Genomic DNA, 18,804 nt, shown 5'->3' on the forward strand with positions numbered 1-18,804 from the left:
TGGGATATATTATACAGACGGGCGAGATAATCAGCCTGTAATCATACACATACAATATATAACGTATAGACAATTACTGGGCACCTCCTCAGACCTCAAACACAATAATGTATTTCCTGAGAGCTCTGTAATGGATGCGGCTAATAACAGGTCATTTATAGTCGTGTTCGCTCATCCCTGGCAACACACATCTATATTATACACAGCGCACTGACTGTCGTGGTGATGTCCGGGTCATATATAATCTCATCTCATTGATGTTGTCGGAACCAAAGACGTAACATTCCAGAACATAAGAGGGAATATATATATATATATATATATATATATATATATATATATATATATATATATATATATATATATATATATATATATATATATATATATATATATATATATATATATATATATACACATCCATAATGCTGACATAGTCCCAAATAGACTCACAGCTTTAATGGGACATTATTATATATTTTTTAGCAATAAATAGCACTTATAAAAAGATAAAGGAAAATGTCTTGTCACAAAGCGCAAGGACAAGAATTACATATTGGATAATGTGATAGTGTAAGCCCCTAGAAGTGGTAAAGATTTTTACAGTATCATTATTAACAACATTAATTTAGCCAGCATACCCCGCTGGGGTTTTCAACAAAGAGGTAAGAGGGCGTTGCTCGGAAAGCTTGCAATCTATAGTGCGTACAACTTTACCATCGTCTGCATAATTTCAGCCACATCACCTCTGCTCATAATGAGGTCTTTTTACAAATACCCCCCACCTCCCACATTGGATTTATAGTGACTTGAGACAGCCAAACAATTGTTCTTCCATTCTCCCACTAGGGGCGCTGTTCTATTTCATTTCACCTGAGCTGAACAAGCGGCTGCACCAACACTGTATTACTAAATGAGCAAATACTGATATATACAAGTCTGTTTATTATGACCTATGTATGTGTTATAGACAATATTAAAGTGATTAGAAAAGTTATTTATAATAGGATGTAGTTTTCTGCTAAATGATAAATATTTATTAGGCTCTGAGCTAATTGGGGCTTGTGGCGCACCCTATACCTGGATATACCCACTGTTACTATGTGCTAAATACTGTGCAGGGTGGATGAAAACAATATGAATTTGAGTGAGGGTCTTTTGCTAACATTGCATTTAGGAGACAAATTCGCACTAAAACCATAGCAACCAAACAGACAATTCCACCTAAGTGCAATTTTGGGCAATAACCCACAGTGCCTCGATGAGGTCACTGGCTCCAAATGAATCATGCCTCCAAAACTGTAAGTGGGAAAAAAATTGGGACAAAACTTTTCATGAGACTGCCCCATCATACCTGCCTACCCTACCCGCTCAGATCCCACTCCTCTTTCTTGTGAATTGGGGAGAGAAGGGCTTTGATGATTCGACTTACGCCACCAGGCCACGCCTCCTCTGCGCAAAGACGCAATTTGAGATACCAATCAGCAGTGGTGATGCGATTTGCGCCATCAAGACTCCGCCCTTAGCCCTTGGACATCCACTTCCCGGAGGAGAGGTCCAAAAACTAGGCAGGTAATTGTCCCATGTAAATGTGTACTTATGTGGAACTGTTAAGCTGCATTTTCACGAATATTAGTTCAGCCACCCAAAATCTCCCTCCACTGTGTATAGGTGCCGGGTAAACTTTCATATTAATTCATAAACTAATGTCCCCTATGGATTTAATACAAATATGTAGTACTGGTTATCTGTGGATAATATCAGGAAGCTGGATAATGTCCACATTACAGACATAAATTCTAAGCAATGTGTAATATCAAGGTTTCTGCTCTCTTGACATAAATATGGACATCTATCTTTCGTTTGTAAATTTTGACAAACAGACGCAGAGAAAAGACGTTGTTTAATATGAATGGTGCAAACATAAAAACTTTCTGTGACCCTGTAACACATAGCTATAGTCACACGTTTATTTACTTGAAGCTACGCAGCATACAAATCTCTTTACCGGGTTAGAAACCAGTCCAATGTGGGAAACATAAGGAATACGGTGCTTGCTCTGCAGAGCTTACAATCCAAACAGGCGATGGGAGACAAAGAGCAGGTGACAAGGTCACAAATACGGACGCCGGATAACGCCAGGTTTGTAACTGTCGGTAAGAAATCAGATAATTGCTTTGCTTATCTGATTGGTTGCTATGGTTACCCCCTTCTTCATCATCACAGTATATTGTTACAGCGCAATGTGTAGCTGACAGAAGTGATCTCTATAGTACTTACCAGCAGAGCCACTGGACGCTATATACAGGGCGCAGGCAGAAGATGGGGCATGACCACATAATACTGACACCTCCCCTCGGACATGCCCAGCATTTTGGAAGCATTGGGACAATCAATCACCTTCCCCTCCCCTAAGAACACGCTTTCAATGCCCTGAAATCGGGATAAAAGTCCTATTCTGCAGAGCTGCACTTCAGCCCCATAAAATCGGGGCTGCCCCGCCTAAAATCAGGGCAGTTTAGAGGTGTGCAGAGCCGTGGTACAGTCGGCATCAAAATGGGACTTAAAGGATAAGTCCACTCACCATGAACAATTCAGTTTTTGGTGAGACTGTTGAGACTTTAAATTAAACTAGAAAATCTGAGATATGTGCACTTCCCAGGGTCCCACAATGCTCTGACGCTCAGACGACTGATTTTAAAACTGCTAAAAGGTTTGTCAAATCTGAGTTTCTACATTTTTTTGGGCAAGAGTATCCTCTACCACCGTGGTGCAAAGAGCAAGGATGTGCTGTAACCTGTAGTAACCAGATTCCAGCACTAATGTGACTGGAGATTTGATTGGTCGCTAAGGGACGCAGTACATAATGTAAATAAGCCCCAATGTACGACAGTGTGCGCTCAGGTACCCGGGGTATCTAGTAACGGTAACTCTCCGCTTCGGTTATTGGGCAGAGGCAGAGCTGCCGGTCATATCTGGAGATTACATTTGGATCAATATGTTACATTGTTCTAGGGAGAAACCTTCATTAGCGAACATCCAACAGATGGATCCCTCCGCCCCGGGGGGCAGACAGCACGCTGCCTCTTATGAGCACTGTGTCTTGTTGGGGGGAGAGTCACAAGTTGTACAGGCTGCGGCATTCCTTCATAGACACCCCGAACGAGCTGCGTTTTATCATCAGCTTGATACATTAGAGAATAGTAAGTGTTCTCACACACAAGGTAATACAATATATAACTAAATATTACCTTCAATACACAGGCCCCTCAGTCAGGCTAAAGTTTACAGACAGGGATTGCTGGAAAGTCAAAGCTTTTGTTACTGAAAATGTTTAACTAAAATTGCTACTCCCCCTCCCCCCACAGAATTTAAACTCCTGATACCCCCCCCCCCCCCCATTAAACCTGGGGAGATTTTGATTGGTCAATTCAAACAAGCTGTCCTGACATTGTAGTGTGTGATATGGACCATAAGACAATTTTTACTGCATTTAGGACACAAAATAATTAGATGGGAGTTTATACATAGGTCTTGCATGTGATTTTTATCAATATTAGATTTACTTACATATAGCAACATTACATGCTGTACGTATGGGCAAATATAGACAGCGCTGAAAATGACCTCGAGGGATTCCCTACATTAATCACAGATTTATCTGAAAATGGGGATCATTTTAAAAAAATAAAACATGTGAATAAATTATTAAGCAACGATGAAGTTGTGGAGACAAGGACACCTTCCTAATCGTGCTCTAACCATTATCGCACTGTAAAAATCCACATTATTCAATGCAACCACTTAAACTCGCAGTGCCAGTAAATTCTCACCATATAATAACTACCAGCCTAATCCCAGTTTCTGAGCACTGCATATTTATATCTTAAGATTTACTGCTGGGAATGGGTCTTTTTTCCCTTTCTTTAAACACAGAACATACTTTTAATAATCAGATGTGAAAAAGGAAATTACAGGGACACCTGATTTGTGGCTCACACCATTTGCAATAAGTGTATTAGTCTAACAAAGAACAGGTTTTCATTTTCTTGGCGGTGTCTCTCATAACGCAGGATAAATCTGTTTTATGGGCTGCGAATCGGCCTGGAGGCCGCAGCATATGGAATGGAGCAGGTTGCGCCGTGTTGATAAACGATCTATGAACGAGGAGGACGCTCAGCTGCTGACTCCTAACTCCTACAAATGTCTTGTGAATGTGGTGAGTCCCGCACTAACCGACGAAGGATTAAAAGGAAAAGCAACTGATTTACAGCCAAGGCCGGGATTAAAAGGAACGAGAGGTGCAAATGAGGCCACTGGGTTTAGGCGATTCGCTCTCAGTTACTGCCCACCCACAATTATTTCATTAATAAAATGATATGTTGTGAACCATGCCAGGCCAATTTAAGGGCATACCCATAAGTGGGTGATTGTAGGTGGGCATTAAAAAATTAAATAAAAAAAAAGGGAATTTTTAATATAAATATGCAAATACTACATGCTGTATACCCAAAAATGCAAATATGGTAACAATCCCATAGGAAGCCATTATATTATCCTTTTATACGTTCAGATTGCTGGTGTAGGAGGGAAGGACCCCAAAAATTAAAGTAAAGAACAATGGCTTACCTTTAACATTACTCTGATACCTTCAGATAACTCACTTGTTGGTTTGTACATTCCCTCCTGCCAGTTGTACTAACCACATTACTTGTTTATCTCCTGAACCTTAGATACCATACAGTGGTGCTGTGTAGATACATTGTATCCACTGCACAGAGCCGGTCTCTGTTGTAACCAAGGGCGATGGAGAGAGGTGTAGGATATATAAACCAATACATTAAACCCATATGAAGATTGAGAATGCTACTAATGTTCTTCCTTTGTTACTCAAGGTATATAATATAGTATTTATTATAAATGAATTAACAAGCAAAACAGTAGAATATTATATTTCACCGTCTGAGTTGTTTCCATGAAATAGGGACTTCTATCGGAGCGGACTACTGCTGTACCGACTACAGATCCCCTTAAAAGGCTTTAATTGAGCTCCAATTATCCCTTACAAATGACAAAATCTCTGAAACTGCTGATAGTTTCCTTATTCTCTAAATGAATTGACACCTCAGTGCCTATCCAAGGGTAAATCCACATTCAGAGGCAGAATTGTTTATTTTCGTTGCCCTTAGATATGACAACAGCTCAGGTCTGTGCATTGGATACAAATGTAACAGCTGAACTGTTGTCATATCTAAATGGCCCCAAAAACACCAGGATGTCTGAAGAAATTATGATCAAAATCGATAGGATCATTGTTGAACATTTTGGTGGTGAGAAAAAGTCTATCGGACGGTGTGCACCAGCTCAGCTCCAGTGCAACCAGACAACTTATACCTGCAGAATAGACAGATCTCATTTTACTACCTGCATGAATCTCTCCCAAAATGGCACAAAACTTGTTTTCTTAAAGACTTTTTTTTTTTAATTTCTGTTGTGCATTCACCGTGACTTCAATTCAAATGCATTAAAAAAGAAAACCGTGTTCTGCATATTGAAAACAAACAACCAACCTTGTGACGCGCTCACTCTACAAACCAAAGGGGGGAATGTCGCCGTTAGCGCGGAACGACTCCTTGTAGGTATATCCTGCATCCAAGTACAGATTCACCCACAGCCCTAAATAAACCACCACGCTGACCCGCAGTGATATATACTTGTTTATTACAGCCTGAAACCTGAGCCTTGTTCCTTTCCACAATATTAGATTACACATCATTTTATATTATATTACAGACCACAGTATTACATTATAACCGTAATATGTCATATAAGTGCATTTCCGCTACTTCTCTGACCCTGTTTAATTTAGACAACAACTTGATATGATCAACCACAGTAAAATAACATCCATCCTCATATAAAGTCCAGTGAGCGTACACCCCATTGTGTCTAATGCAGAAAAACTCACTAGAAGACGGTACTGATGTGTGTGTGTGTGTATATATATATTATATATAATAATATATATATATATATATATATATATATATATATATATATATATATATATATATAAAGAAGGGCGGCGCCTTCAGGTGTATAGACACCTGAGGGCGCCGCCCTTCTTTATATATATATTACTACGTTTTTCGGACTAACCATCCGTTTCTGAAGGTTGGCTGCCACACGTACATTTGTGGAGGTGTTACTCAAACTGTATTTATATATTACCGGTATATATTATTTGAGTACCTTATATATTGTATACACATATGCAATTTTGTATTTGTGCTAATATCCATACATTGGGTTAAGCGCCACTTGTAGATATCTGGTTTGTATATATATATATATATATATATATATATATATATATTTATATTTATATTCTTTACTGTACCCTCAGAATCTAAAACAATCCTGTTGTAATGATAAATATAAAAAAGTGGGGTTTTGTTTATCAGCAAACAATGATTTGCTCTTTCTATCCCCGAGTCTGTGTGTTCTCTTGGATGACTGAGCTTACCCAGCACCTGCACCTACTCTCTGCAAGGAAAATAAATGATTAAATTGATTGACTGTGTGAATGAAATTTTAAATAAACACAGAGAGAGGCTGAGATCACAGGGATTCCTCCTGCGGGGAAGAAGACACAGGCACGTGTGGGCTTGACTTCATCTCAGCCTTCTATTCATGTCAGACATCTATTGTCTACTCCTGGTTTCCTTTCAAAACAATACCTTTATGAGATCAAAGGTGGGGGGATGGGTGGGGGGTCCAGAAAGAGATCCTAAAAGAGAAAAGATATGGCAAGGAGAGGGGTCTTGGCTACAGAGCGTTAGGTGGGATCGCTGGAGGGATTTTGTATAGAGAGACCATCAGAAGATCACATCATTTTAGGACAGTATCTCCTTACCAGTTTGTTGCCTGCACATTATCATTCAAGTAAACGTCATTACTATGATCTAACTGATGATGACCAGACCATGGTGCAGATGATATGGATCTATTACAGCAAACTAGAGACTCCACATCTGGCAGCAAAAGTTTGACGTGAATTTCCGTGTTCTCAGTCCTGCGACCACACGCTACACAGGAGAATGACTAGAATAGACTATAAAATGCTAATTTACAAATACAGCGGCGGCACAAAAGTGGAACTCAAAGATTGTATGGCGGCAACTGCGCACAACAAAACATCTCTGCGATTCAGTCATCGCCCACAGCGCAGGATCTCCCCATCATCAGTTATTTATATAGCGCCACTAATTCCGCAGCGCTGTACAGAGAACTCACATCAGTCCCTGCCCCATTGGGGCTTACAGTCTAAATTCCCTAACATACATACACAGACAGACAGAGACAGACAGACTAGGGTCAATTTAGATAGCAGCCAATTAACCTACCAGTATGTTTTTGGAGTGTGGGAGGAAACCGGAGCACCCGGAGGAAACCCACGCAAACACAGGGAGAACATACAAACTCCACACAGATAAAGCCATGGTCGGGATTGGAACTTATGACCCCAGTGCTGTGAGGCAGAAGTGTTAACCACTGAGACATTGTGTGCACCATCTGTATTATTAAATGTGCTCACTCCTTTATTTAACACCAAATGACAGCCGGTGAATTGCGTTGTGCTCCATCTGTATAAAAGCACATATTATAAAGTCATTGTATATAATATTGGGGATACCCTGCGTGTTTTAGAATTAATTTGGCAGATTCTCCTTATCTATATTCTAGAATATTATATAATCACAGAATATATTTTTTTCACCAATTCCACTTTTTCCTAAGCTAAGTGAAACGTGGTTGTAATTTAATTAGCCAGTCAGTAAAACAACATTTTTATAGAAAACGTTATTTAGTTATATTTTTTATGTATCTCGTTCCCACTGAATGAGCACTGCACATTGTAAAATAGGAATTTATACAGTATGATGAGACTATAAAAATATCTATTATCTTAAGAAAGCCAATGCTTACATCCCAATTTTTAATATTACTTTTGGCTTATAGAATATGAATGAACAACTAACTATACAATTGTACATCAAAGACATTTCTAAGAATATCTTTAGATTCCTTCACATTTATAGATAATCCTAATGTATATAAACCTATTAGTTTACAAGATACACTGTAACATACACAGGTGAGTGACATAAATCCATTTTTTTTTCTAATTCGTCTGCCGGGAGCATTGTTCCTGGTGAAGCCGATCAGTTTGGAAAGTCAGCACCGAGGCCAATTTCATAACCTACGTCCAAGACTGCGCAGAGCTCTCGAGGTCACTGTAAAGTGCTAAGACGGGTGGATTCAATTAAAGCCGTGCTGTCTTCCAGGAACAAAGGTGACTTTGTCTAGCATAGGACGCAATCAGATAGCAACCAGTGACACAGACCGAACAAGTATACTGCTATAATTCAATTATAAAGAATAACATTAAGCTAGGTCAGAATTCACATTCATTGTAGACGCATGTGGAATTCCAAGTAGAAAAGTCTAGTTTTAGCAAAAAGCAGCAAATGTCAAACAAAATTCTCACCTTGTTTAAAATAATCTGAATTTGGATTCGTTGCAGTGAAATAATGCAAAATTCTTGCTGTGTCTAAAAAATTTTATGCATTAATCTAGGTTGTTGGTGCCTAATTTATATCAAGTCAGTGATGTCTGCAAGCATCATTAAGGAAGGTAAAACAAAAAAAAGGAGTAACTTTGCACCTTGGCAAAACCATCATCATTTATTTATATAGCGCCACTAATTCCGCAGCGCTGTACAGAGAACTCACTCACATCAGTCCCTGCCCCATTGGAGCTTACAGTCTAAATTCCTTAACACACACACACACACATACAGGGACACAGACTAGGGTCAATTTGTTAGCAGCCAATTAACCTACTAGTATGTTTTTGGAGTGTGGGAGGAAACCCACGCAAACACAGGGAGAACATACAAACTCCACACAGATAATGCTTTGGTCTGGAATCGAACTCATGACTCTAGTGCTGAGAGGCAGAAGTGCTAACCACTGAGCCACCGTGCAAAACCATGTTGCATTGGAGGGGAGGTAAATGTAAAATGTGGGGACAGATTTATAGTTGGGGTAGGACATGTCCTAGATCAACTTTATGTTTCAGTGTAAAAATAAAGCCATCAAGTATTTGTGTGCTAGATGAAAAAGCAGCCAGTATTTAACTTATGTGCATAATAATAAACTAATTTGCCCCCTTCTAATGTAACATGGTTTGTCTAAGAGCAAAGTTACTCCTTTTTTTGCTTTCCATTTCTGCACATACACCGGGCTCGATTCATTAACAAATGTGCACGTTCATGTGTGGCGCAGGACTTGATTCAATGAATAAAGAATGTAAGGTTATGGCAACGAGAGGCGGAGAACGCTATTAGACACCTCCCCCTACCAGATAACCTCATCCTGGTTGTATATAGAGCAGATACTGCGTAATACATCTGTAACATGCTTCAATAAATACAGGTTTTGTTTATACATTTAATCCGAGAAACAGAAGCAATCTTCTTATTTATACAACTGGTGGGATAATTGTAGAATACTTTGCAGGGCACAGTCACGGGGTCTAACAGACAGAGCTACGGGTACTGGGCGCACAGCTAACGCTCCATCTAACATTTCACAGTTTCTTGCGCCCTCTGAACCTCTGATTGTTTAACAGCTTGACCGTGAAGTCTTAAACCCATTACTGGCCGACTTGTAATCTGCGCATGGCTTAATGATATAAGTGAAATCCTCAACATAAAGAGGATTAGTTTAATCTAATAATATGAAAAGCTTTTCAAAAACTTAATGGGTGGTAAAGAGAGGGTGTGTCGGGGAAAATTAAAATCCCTTTAATTAGCCTCAATGAAAATTCAGGATGTTGATAGGTGAAGGACAACAGTTGTCTTCTGTTTCTAATAGAAGAAGAAGCAAACTAATTTATTCATATTAATGCTTATTTGTTGATTGCTTGCTTAGCAGTATTTTGAAAACAACACAGATGGACTGGAAAACAAACTACGTGTTGATCAGTGTAAATTTGGCTGATAACCGCTAATATGCGACTATAAATTCCAGCATTGGGATGTTGGTACCAAATTATCACATTGGAATTATAATGTCTTGTGAGGGACATAAAAAAAAAACAATGGTGAATAAAACAATGTTATAATTGAAGCGTCCACTTCCTATCACCAACTATGCAAGTGTGAAATTATATATATGGGGGGGGGGGGCAGACTAAAGATGGCCACACACATTAGGATTCTTTTGCCCGATCGCTGACTGTCCGGGTCTGTGGCTAGTTTGGCCAGTCCGACTGGAAAGATCAGGTCGTTCAGCAGTTGGAACGAATGTCCAGATTATATATATCCAATTATTACGGCTGCACAGACTTACCAATTGCGGTCACAGCCCAATTTCAACCGGAAGTTTTTAAAAACCATCTAGAATTTTCGGCTATCTCTGGTGGTCAGGTACAGAACACACCTGGGCTATTAAAAACCAATTTCAGACTATACTGCCATGTATTAAGTCCAAATACCGCAGTGCCCATTTTAAGGATATTGTTATCCTCACTGAATGTGTAGTAGAAAGGTTTAATGGTCACTCGGGACAAAGTGGTCTTGAGATCCACCATCTAAAAGGGAACAGTTGTGATCATCATAAATTGTCTATAATCTCTGTAGATGTTCTGCATCAAACAATGACAGATGGAATTACTATTCTGGAACTTCCCAAAGTGGAAACAATTTTGGAATCCAGTTCTCAATCGCTAACGATATCTTCACTAGAGGTTGGCAGTTGTGGGATGTGAGGACAATGCCCAGTCTGGTTGGGATACTGCGTAGCCCGGACCGTATCTCCAAGCAGTGCAAATTTTATAGAGTTTGCTTCCCTGGATTAAGATACTTCTAAGCAATTTTCCCTTGTACCAATCACTTCCCGTTTCCTTAATAACCAAAAGTCTCCCCACACAGTATTTAGTAGGATAATGGGGTTATTTACTAACAAATGTCAACATTGCAAATGTTCATTAGCCAACAGCTATCTGACATTTTTTACTTGCACCAGACCAATTAAAGCTAATAACAAGAGGATCAGTTGCTATGGATTATTAAACATTTGCACTTTTGCATTTTGCTATTCAATCGCTCGCAGTGAAAATTTCCTTGTTCTGAGGTTGAAATGAATATGTAACAACCAGCATCATAAGTGAAGCCTTGGGAACATGTAAATATGTATTTTTGAAAGTTACAAAATGTTTTATTTACATGCACGTCCTTATTAGAGGTTAGAGATGGAGGTAATAAGTGCTCAATGCGTTTGGTGAAGAGACTGATTGGTGTACACGTTGGCGTGGCCACTGAATTAGACGTGTTGATGGCCAGCACAAGTTCTATTCCTCATCTCTCTGCATAATATATTCACGACGGTCTCTGATCTTCCCTTCGGAGCGGCAGGAAGTCGGTTTATTCTGGAGAGAGAACAACAGCTGCTGGGAAGCAAGAGAGCATTACCCTTGTTTGTTTAGTTTCCAATTACAAACCACTTTGCCTGGCAAATATATTTAGACCATTGCCAGATGATTGGGACTCTGATCCAGTGCTTGAAAAACTAAACAAAACTTCTTTATTTCCAGCTGACACAATGTGAGGCAATAAGACAAGGTCCCCAGGGAGGACAATGCATATAGCAATTGAAGCTGATATCTTGTATTAACCCCTTTCAGATCAGAATCTTAAATGCTGCATGTCAATAGGACAATTAGCCCTGGATGCAGCTGCCATGCACAGGTTAAGGGACCCCGGTGTCTATAAGAACCTATAAATAAGAGACAGAAATGGGCTCAATGTATTTATAGCTGAAAATTACACAGCTATTGAGAGAAAAAAATAAGCTTAAGCGGGCAGTGTTTAATTTTGCAACACATCATGAGAAACATTCACAAACATGTAAACTTATTCAAGGTTCAAAACGAGAGCGTAAATAACCGGTCTAGACTGTGTGGCCAATATCCAGGGATCTTTTTCCTGAACGGCAGTTTAACAATCCATGTGGATTGGTGAACTTATATATTGAGACTTACTATAAAAGTTTGCTTCTGACTTTATTGAGAACAAGGGGGCGCAGAGTGTTTTTGGTCCTATTGGTAGACCCTTATATACAGACCAGACTTTAGACAGAAACTAAAGGAGACTAGGACTATAATCGTATCTATATAGCGGAAACATATATAGTAGTGCTGTACAATCAGAACAGTTATTTAGGTTTATCAGTCAGCACCCAGACTCACATTAAGGTCAATTTATACAGATGAAAATTTATCTGACAGTATATTTTTAGACTGTGGGAGGAAACTAAAGTACATGGAGGAATCCTACAGAGACACAGGAGGAACGTACATGATCCACAACTACAGGACCCTAGACCTCAGAGTGCAAGACACCGACACTAACTCCTGCCGCAACCATGACCGCGACAAATTCCTACAAGCGACGCTCTACAGATGAGCGAAGTGCAGAGAATTTTTGGACAGATCAAATTTGGCGGCAGAACAGGCGAAGTTCCGGGATAGAATCTTCTAGTTCAGCTTTCGCTCCACTAGTATGTGAAAAGCCCAATGCGCACTGTGTTTATAAATTCACATTTAGTGTCATTTACAGAGAACAGAGCTGGTAGGATGGCAACCCATTCATTTTGCTGTGTGGTGTAGTTGGGGAAAGACTGGGATCATTTTAAGCCAAATTCCACAGACAAAACATGCAAAATTTTGCAGCGGAATGTGGCAAATATTTCATATGTAACATTTCTATAAATGCTGTGCTGGTTCATGGGTCAGTTTTCTGATTGCATGTGTCTTTTCAGATACCAGTTTTCATAATTGTCCCTCGAAGTTCTCTATCAGTTTGCAATACAGCCATGGTCTTAGAGGACAGAGCAGCTCGTGTTCATTCAGCCTTGAAATGTGTACTATCACAAACCCAACATCACATCATCTCTGCATCCTTAGAGCAGTCAGTATAGATCATGTAACGGTGGGATTAATACTGACGAGTATAGGATTTGTCAGACCTATGACCTGCATCTCAAATCATGAAACACATTTTATTTTCCCCACGTACCCTCGAAATAACCATAAAATACTTGTGATATTAAGGTTAGATAGGTTTACTTACATACTTTATACCCACATGGACGTATACAGTATACTAGTCCTCTGCGGGTCTCTGATACAAAGTGTCACACAGGAGCGTACAATAATGTTTAATATCTGAGCAATATAGCAGTAAGTCCCTGCGTAGAAACGAAAACATATTGAGACAGTTTATCTTGGAGTGCTCAGAAATCGAGGCTCTCTTATTTCCCAACCTACGGATAATAACATAAATGTGTTATTCTATATCTGACAGGAGATGATAGAAATTCCAGAAGTGATTTAGTGGGTCTCTGAGTAAAAGGCTTGGCACGTATCCGACACATGCCTGCTGTTCGACACGTGTGTTTTCCTGGCACCGCATAGCAAAACTAGCTTAGGAAAAAGAAACAGAAAAGTAACCTGATATGAAAGTTAATCAGCCAGGAAATGTGAATCGCAAACAATGTTCTTCCCTCTCAGCACCCAACGAGCAAAAACGACTCGTTAAACGGATCTCCGACAATCGTATCCTACCCATTACCCTGCTGGGTGGAGGCAACGGTGGCTAGCTGCCACTTAAGCTGTCTATGTCGAATGTTGCAGAGTTTCTGTTTAAGAACATCGGTAAAATGAGTATTGACTGCAATATACTGCGAAATTATACACTGACACATATACAGTATATATGGACTATAGATATACCTATTACCTGAAGAGTTGTGGATACAATCAAAGCGCCAGTTTGTATTTTGTCAAGGGGCAAAGCACAATTGTGATCACATCCGGGAAAGTTTAAAATGAGGAAATATGGAAAACGACCTAGGTATTTCCCCACATTCCGATCCTCATTAAAATATTTAGCAGAACTCCTCACAGTGCCTATAGTAAGAGATACTTGGAAATAATCGATGCAGTCTAGGAAAAATTAGAGATGTTCGAATTTGTTTCAAAGTGGTTCTCACCATGGGGTATATTTAACAAAGTGTGATGGTGCACTAACGTGCACTTAACATAGAATCCATGCCCCGATGTGTCCCCCGCATATTTATTAAAGATGCATCGCAGCAGATATCGTGGATATCTGCTGCTTTGCATTCTGCTTCGTTTTGGGGAGCAGTCACCCTTCAATAGTATGGTGACTGCTCCCTCTTGCAATCTAACAAGTTCCGAAAAATAGTTTTTTTCGGGAACTTGTCTTGATAATGTACCAGCTGGAGCTGGCGTACATTATCATTAATGATAAATCTCAGTGCTGTCAGCTCTGCTCCGAAGAGCAGAGCTGGACAGCGCATGTGTGGAGGGATCATGTGATCCCTCCCTGTCAATCACAGCTCTCTCTCTGCAACGATAGTTACAGAGACAGAGAGGGGATCTTTGTGCGCATGTCCAGTTCTTGGAACTGGACATGCGCAATTGAAGAATGAAGAGAAGACCTGAAGACAGCGCTTCCGAAGAGGGGGGTAAGTATGATTATTTACATCACAGAAACAGCAGTTTTTCAGAACTGCTGTTTCTGTGCTGGGTTGCACATAAATGTGAGAAATCATTATCATTGCGATAAGGATTGAAAACTAATTTTCACTTTATGTTAATATTGATAAATGTGCCCCTATATGAGAAGTTTTTAAAGTGGCAATGCTGGCTGTCATGTAAAGAAAGTGTAAGGGTTAGGATTCGGGTTAGGGATCGTTGATCGTTAGCAATTACAGCTTTAAAAACTTCTCATATGGCGGTTCCCATTTTCAATGACATAAAAACGCAGTGCCGTTATTACTTCTGATCGGGATCTTTGAGAAGACAGTTGGATACTTCTCTTGTCATTAAAAAGGTAATTCTGGATTTTTTTTAATGTCGTTGAAGTTACGTTTGGCCATATTTTGTCTATGAAGTCGTTGTCGGTGTTATCTGCACCGTTAATTACTACTTCACCCGTCATTTTAACGAGTTTACATGCCAAAGTTTGGACTCAAACTTCAAACTATATTATTCACTGTTCGAATTCCAAAAAAACTTTATAAAATATTGCCAAGCTTAGATGGCTACATTTCATACTATTTTTAGTTTATTTTCAATATCTTGTCTTAACAATGAGCTGCGAACTTGTACTGCAAACTTGCCTGCGGCAATCGAATTGGCCCAAAAGTCAGTCATACAGAAACCAGGTTCAAGGCTCTTAAACCAGCTGATATCAATAGAATCTCAAACTGGTTTGAATAATTTAAGAATCTGTAGTGAAAACTTCACACATACAGATATAGGGGCACATTTATCATGTATCGGGGAAAGTGAGAAATACTTATCAATCCTTATCGCATGGATAAGGATTGATGTATTTCTCAAATTTATTAAAAATGGATCACAGAACAGCAGTTCCGAAAAACTGCTGTTTCTGTGTTAAAAAAAAAACATACTCACCACTGGCTCTTCGGTCGCGCTGTCTCCCGATCTCCTCCTCTTCAGTGTACTTGCTCTTCTTCATGCAACTGCGCATGTGCCGTCCGGAGAGCTTGAGGCTGTGACAGGGAGGGATCACAAGATCTCTCCCTGCGCATGCGCTGTCCAGCTCTGCTCTCCGGAGCAGAGCTGGACATAACGAAGAACACAAGTTTCACCTGCATTTCCTATGATGTACGCCAGCTTCATTAACACAACAAGTTCCCGAAAAAAATATTTTTTCGGGACTTGCTAAATTGCGGCCAGAGCAGTCACCATTCTGTTGTATGGTGACTGCTCGCAAAAACGATCATGAGTGAAAAGCAGCAGATATCAATGATATCTGCTGCGATGCACCGTTAATAAATTTGAGTTGGACACATCGTGGACTAAATTACACGGTAAGTGCACGATAGTGCAATACCGTTACTTCTTAAATATACCCCAGAATAGAGAAAGACACAGTTCTGGATAGCGGGATAAGAGATCCTTACCAAGAAAATGTAACCTCTGAAATATAAAACGGGGATTTGGCTCTAGAGGTCGCGCACGAGGGCCAATCCCGAGAGTCCAGCTCTAAGATCCATCGTTTAAATCGCAACATCTCTATCTTATCACATCTATTTATGTGGTTTTGAAATGTACACGTTTTATGACAACGCCATATATAATCTGATCCAAATATAAAGAATCCTGTAATTACACAACATTGTTGGACTTTATTAGAGAATGTATTGGGATACAACACCTGACACATTCATGAGAAGAGTAATTTATGACACAGAGTTTACGAGGCCTGGTTGGTTATTGGCAGCTTATCATGTCCTTCCATCCGTATCCGTTTTCATTGGTTTTTTCAGTTCAGTGGAAGAGAGAGAGGATTGTCATGTCTGATATATAAATATTTCAGAGATTTACAATGAGATGTAACAGAAATATTCGGACACCACCCACTCACAAGTCTTTTACCAGCAAGATGTGGTGTAATCGGCCTGTATATCGCCCCAGGGGTGATTAACACCCCTCAGGTGAGTACACTCACCCGCCGTAAATCTTACAGCGCGGTGTTCTGTTTCCAGTTTAATGGCTGATCGGACCAGCGGCACGAGAACCACAGACGGATCAGTTACACTAATTTCACAGCCAATACCTGCGCATTACAAGAATGTATGCAGGCCAAGAACCTGGGTAATTACAGCAGACTTGTAAAAGTAAACTTCTATACCGTAAAAACACAGTGTTAGGGACCAACATACTATATTTCCACTAAGTCACCTGCGCAGCCAATGCCGCACAGTCCATGGATATTTACCGCACAGCCCATTAGGAGTGAGCGATACTAGTCTGACATGTAAAGTTTTTTTGGGAAGAGTTAAGAAAACTGGTGTTCTGGTAAATGAAAAAGCTTGATGTTACCCATAGCAACCAGATTCTGACTTTAGTACAGTATAGAAAATTAATGCAAACATTGATTTACATAGTGCCACAAATTCTGTACAGCTGTACAGAGAATATATGTCACTCACCCCAGTACCTGCCCCATTGGAACTTACAGTCTAAGGGGCATATTCAATTAGCTTTCCGGGTTAGCGGTAATGCGCGTTACCGCGAAACATGCGCAGTATTGCCGGTAATACGGTACCGCAATAACGCGGATTTTCGTACGCACCCCTATGGGCTGCGAAGGAAAATCCACGTTATTGCGGTACCGTGGATTGACTTCGCGGGCCGTTCCGGTGCGATCACTCGAACCGGAAAGCTAATTGAATATGCCCCTAAATTCTCTAACACACAAACCCTAAGGAGAATTTTATCAGCAGCCATTTAACCTACCAGTATGTTTTTGGAGTGTGGGAGGAAACGAGAGCCCCCGGAGGAAACACACGCAAACACGGGGAGAACATACAAACTCCACACAGATAAGGCCATGGTCGGGAAACGCACCCAGTGAAGTGCTAACCACTGAGCCACCGCTCCGCGCAATGTAACGTAAAGTATCGCAATATTGCGCCAATCATGAAACATTTATAATGGATTCAGTTCAGGTTGGATGAATTGTTACCAAATGACAGAATGTAGACACATTTCTCTGTGTTGTTATATGTGCCTCACATCTCACACTGTTGTTATCCAACGTATTATCTGACCAGCAAATCTATTACCCTCCAGGGACCCAATGAGGAGCACTGTTTATTGGTTTCTGGTCCGGTGAGGATGACAAAGGCCACAGATGGAGAGTCACTCATTAGAAGCACTTCCTATCACCACCTGTTTACAAGTTTTGTCTTTCCAGCGACCAATAACCCCCCTGCCAGAAACACACAACACAAACACCGTTGTATGAGAGGAGTGGCAGCCTGCAACTGTGACTATACACAATGCAATCACTCATCAGTGACAAGGACGGGGCAGGGGGACTGGGGTCCTATTATAGCAACAAAATACGTCTCTTGCAACAAGCAATAGTCAGACCAATGCCTTCTAATACTGCACAGAGGTGTCCAATAGAAAATATAGACACGTTATTAGGACAGAACGCAGAATGGTCACTACATAAATACACCAACAAAGTAACGCAAAGATACAAAAATATATAATGCACTATAAGTTCTATTAGTCTACAATACATATGTAAACATCAACTAAGCTAAAATAAAAGATACAGCAAATAAAAGGATACATCACTTCCTACAGGATGTCTCAATTTCCTGAACGATGCACTAATGTGCAGTAAACCGTATCTGCTACATAAAGTCTGCCCTCCATACTTGGGTTCCTATTATTGGGGGCCCCCAAAGAAGGAATCTCAAATTTGACCCTCCAGAGTTGAGCGGACTATCTAATCCAGGGACATCTGTATTCCTACACAGATATCGCTGCAGAAACTATATGTACACAGCAAATATTTACAGGGAAAGTAATTACTTCTCTTTTTTTACAAAAAGTTAATTTTTCACTGAAAAGAAAACATGTTAATTGAGTGAGTTAAGGCTCGTACACACAAGCGTTAATATCATTCATCGCTGGTAGTCCAACATGAAATGTCAGAGAACTGACCCGTATGCACACACTTTCCCTCCTCTATCTGACAAGTCTTCACCCTGCGTGTTGTGACTCACACAAGCCGTAATTCTTAGTATAATATCCCTTAATAGTTGTATTCATGGCTAAACAAGTTAAACAATGGCCTTCTATAAACTCCTGTGCAACTTC

The 18,804-nt window shown here is 40.1% G+C and overlaps 1 protein-coding gene across 5 annotated transcripts in view; it reads right to left on the reverse strand.

Annotated features, from left to right (window-relative positions):
- Nucleotides 1–18,804, reverse strand: part of ROBO3 (roundabout guidance receptor 3) — a 384,723-nt gene that overhangs the window by 44,476 nt on the left and 321,443 nt on the right. The window contains exon 1 of one of the 5 annotated variants that reach the window (XM_075190390.1): nucleotides 1,355–1,399. The exons of the other annotated variants lie outside the window; for them this stretch is intronic. The gene's annotated coding sequence lies outside the window, so the exon portion shown is untranslated. Of the gene's footprint in view, nucleotides 1–1,354; nucleotides 1,400–18,804 lie in introns of those variants that run through there. 5 annotated transcript variants of the gene reach the window in all.

The sequence above is a fragment of the Mixophyes fleayi genome, chromosome 11 (genome assembly GCF_038048845.1).
Source record: "Mixophyes fleayi isolate aMixFle1 chromosome 11, aMixFle1.hap1, whole genome shotgun sequence".
Lineage (NCBI taxonomy): Eukaryota > Metazoa > Chordata > Amphibia > Anura > Limnodynastidae > Mixophyes > Mixophyes fleayi.